Source organism: Mesocricetus auratus, unplaced genomic scaffold, assembly GCF_017639785.1.
Source record: "Mesocricetus auratus isolate SY011 unplaced genomic scaffold, BCM_Maur_2.0 Super-Scaffold_100003, whole genome shotgun sequence".
Lineage (NCBI taxonomy): Eukaryota > Metazoa > Chordata > Mammalia > Rodentia > Cricetidae > Mesocricetus > Mesocricetus auratus.
The window spans coordinates 108,590,976-108,595,178 of record NW_024429188.1 but is presented as its reverse complement, the minus strand read 5'-3'; positions in this window follow the sequence as shown (position 1 = coordinate 108,595,178).

The window sequence follows — 4,203 nt, the reverse complement described above, 5'->3', positions numbered from 1 at the left end:
AATTTACGGTTTATCTTTTCGTCCATTTGTTGCATTTTATGAAGTTTTTGGTTTGTTTTTTCTTCCATTTCTTGCATTTTTTGGTTTGCTTTTTGTTCCATTTCTTGCATTTTTTTGCTTTGTTTCTTCTTCCATTTTCTGCCTTTTTTGGTTTGTTTCTTCTTTCATTTCTTGCATTTTTTGCTTTGTTTTTTTCTACCATTTCTTGCATTTTTTGCTTTATTTCTTCTTCCATTTCCTGCCTTTTTTGGTATGTATCTTCTTCCAATTCTTGCATTTTTTTGCTTTGTTTTTTCTTCCATTTCTTGCATTTTTTGCTTCATTTGTTCTTCCATTTCCTGCCTTTTTTGGTTTGTTTTTTCTTCCATTTCTTGCATTTTTGTGGTTTGTTTTTTTCTTCCATTTATTGAGGGATTTTCCTATATCCTCTTTTAGGGCCTCTATCATTTTCATGAAAGTGGTTTTAAGGTCATTCTCTTCTGCTTCATTCGCATTGGAATGTTGGGGTCTTGCTGGTGTGGAGTCTCTAGAATCTGGCGGTGTCATATTTGTTTTTCTGTTGCTGAGTGTGTTTTTGTATTGTCTCTTTTGTATCTCTTCTAGTGTGCGCAGAAAGAGCCCCTCACTGGTCTGGGGACCAGAGTTCCCTTTGGGTGGGTGCTAGCAAGTCCAGTAATTTGGTGATTCTTTTATTCCTTGTCCTAGTTCTGGTCCCGTGGGTGGAAAAGAACAGGAATCTGGGGTGCTTAGCCTCCTACCTGGTCCCCTGGACCATATGCTGGTTCCTGTTGTACCTTATCTGGAACAGCTACTCCCCTGGAATCCCTGGCTCCTCTGGTTTCCTGGACTCGTTGGTGGGAGAGAAGACCTAGAGTCTGGGGTGCTTGGATCCCGCCGGGATTGGGAACTCTCTGCAGTTCCAGGCGATCCTCAGGCACTGGAACACAGGCCGGCCTGTTTAAATGATGCTGCTGCAGGAACAGCTGCTTCCGGCATGTATTTCTTTAGGTTGGGAAAGTTTTCTTCAATGATATTATTGAATTTATTTTCTGCCTCTTTGAGGTGGTTTTCTTCACCTTCTTCTATACCTATTATTCTTAGGTTTGGTCTTTTCATAGTATCCCATATTTCCTGCATGTTTTGTGTTAGGGATTAGTTGGATTTAAGATATTCTTTGGTGGATGAATCAATTTCTCCTATTGTATCTTCAGCACCTGAGATTCTCTCTTCCATGTCTTCTGTTCTGTTGGTTATACTTGCATCTGTAATACCTGACCGTTTGCCCAGCTTTTCTGTTTCCAGTGTTCATTCAGATTTTTTTATTTTCTATATTTCAGTCTTCCACCCTTGTACTGTTTGAAATGTTTCTTCCAATTATTGCTTTGTCTTTTCGTCCAGTTGTTGCATTATTTGAATTTTTTGGTTTCTTTTTTCTTCCTTTTCTTGTATTTTTTAGTTTGGTTTTTCTTCCATTTCTTTGAGGAATTTTCCTGTATCCTCTTTGAGGGTCTCTATCATTTTCAAGAAGTTGTTTTAAGGTCATTCTCTTCTGCTTCATTTGTATTAGAGTGTTGGAGACTTGTGGTGTGGAGTCTCTAGAATCTGGCAAAGTCCCATTTGTTTTTCTGTTGCTGAGTGTTTTTTGTATTGTCTCTTTCCCATCCCTTCTTCTAGTGGGTGCAAAAAATAGCCTCTTAATGGCCTGGTGGTTATGGGACCAGAGGTCCCTTTTGGTGGGTGCAAGCAAGTCCAAAGCTGTGGTAGTTCTCCACTTCCTGTTCCTAGTCCTGGTACCTATGGTGGAGAAGAAGACTGGAAATCTGGGTTGCTTAGGCTCCTACCTGGAGCAGAGACTCAGTGGCAATCTCCAGGCACTGCAGCACTGGCCCAGAAACACACCTGGAATTGCCTGGTCTTGTTGGTGGAGAAGACCAGGAAACTGGTGCATAGGCTCACACTGGGAGGGAAGGCTCACTGGCATTCTGCAGGCACTGGTCCAGTGGGTGGAGAAGAAGACCAGGAAACTGTGGTACATAGGCTCCTGCCAGGAGGGGAGAATCTGTAAGAGTCGACAGGCACTGGAAATCAGGCCACCATACAGTGCCTGCATTACCTGGTCTCCTGGTATCTTTGGTGGAGGAGAAGACCAGGAACCTGGGATGCATTGGCTCCTGCCTAGAGGGGAGGCTCTGTGGGAGTCCCTGTCATATGTTTATTAAGGTTGACCATTGTGAAATTTTCAAATTCTTTTCATTTGCTTTTTTCTGATGGCTAAGGATGCTGAAAATTTTCAGTTTTGTTAGCCAATTTTGTTTCTTCATTTGAAAATTATATTCTGTACTGTACTTCCTTTTTAAAAGTAGGTTATTTGGCTTTTTATGTTTGTTCTTCCTTTTACTTCTTTATATGCTCTAGAATCAAGCCGTGTATCAGATATAACTGGTAGACACTTTCCTTTTCTGTAGACTGACACTTTGACAGAATGATGGTGTGCTTTGCTGTAAAAAAGTTTTTCACTTCATGAATTCTTAGTTACATTTCTATTGATGCAAAGAGTCATGAAGATCATGGCAACTTACAGAAAAAAAGTTCATTGGAAGCTTAAAGTTCCAGTGTGTTATTAGCATACATCCTTATCCATAAGTAGAAGGCATGTAAAACTAACTGGGAATGGCATGAGCTTTTGAAACTTTGAAGATCTTGTCCAGTGAAAAACTTTTTTCAACAAAACCACACAACCCTTTCTGTCTAAACTGTTCCAGAAACTGGGGACCAAATTTTTCATCATAAGCTGAGAAAGGACAAGGTCTGTGAATTTATCTCATGTGCTCATGTGGGTTTGGCCATAGAAGATGGAAATGTGCAGCAGTGGAGGAGTGTTCCTCTCTCTCCACATCCTCTTCCACATAAATTATCTTCAGTGTTTTTGATTTTAGCCATTCTGACAGGATTAAGTTGGTATCTCAAAGTTGTTTTCATTAGCATTTCCCTGATGGCTAAGGATTTTGAGCACTGTCTTAAGTGTCTTTTGAACATTTTAGCCTCCTCTATTGAGAATTCTTTTTTTTTATTATTTTTTTATTAATATTTTTTTTATTTTCCATTTTAAATTTAGATAAGAAACAAGGTTGCTTCACAAGTCAGTACGAGGTCCCTCTCCCTTTCCCTCCCCTCCTCCCGTGCCCTCCCCCCCATCCCCCCCCATTATCCCCTCATTCCCCCAGGGAGGGTGAGGCCCTCCATGGGGGTGTCCATAGTCTGTCATTTCATATAGGGCAGGGCCTAGACCCTTCCCCAAGAGTTCAGGGTGAGAGTGCACCTCACATTGTTCTATGGGAGTCCAGAGACCGTGTGTATACTTGGGATGGGTACTGATCTGCTGTCCAAGGCTCAATAGGTTACCTAGGCCTCCTCACTGACACCCATATTCAGGGGGTCTTGATCAGTCCCATGCTGGATTCCCAGGCTGATGCCTGGGATTCAAGAGTTAACCTTTGTCTGGTCAGCTGTTTCTGGGGGTTCAACCAGCCCAGTCTTAATCCCTTTGATCATCAGTCCTCCCTCTCTGATACTGGCTTTCTTGAGTTCAGCTCAGTACTTAACCAGCCAGTAAATGAAGTTTCTGTTTCCCAGACTCTCTGGCAATAGGATTGTAGGCTGGCACTCCCCAGATCTATGTCTAAAATCCATATATGAGAGAGTACATGCCATGTTTCTCTTTTTGTGACTGGGTTACCTCACTCAGGATGGTTTCTTCTAGTGTCATCCATTTGCCTGCGAATCTCATGATTCCATTATTTTTTTCTGCTGAATAGTACTCCATTGTGTAGATGTACCACATTTTCTCTATCCATTCTTCGGGTGAGGGACATCTAGGTTGCTTCCAAGTTCTGGCTATTACAAATAAAGCTGCTATGAACATAGTGGAACAGACATCTTTGTTATATGAATGGGCATCGCTTGGATATATGCCTAAGAGTGCAGTTGCTGGGTCTTGTGGTAGGTTTATTCCCATTTTTCTGAGGAATCTCCATACTGCTTTCCAAAGTGGCTGAACCAGTTGGCACTCCCACCAGCAATGGAGGAGTGTCCCCCTTTCACCACATCCTCTCCAGCATAAATTGTCATTGGTGTTTTTGGTTTTAGCCATTCTGACAGGAGTGAGATGGTATCTCAGAGTTGCTTTGATTTGCATTTCCTGGA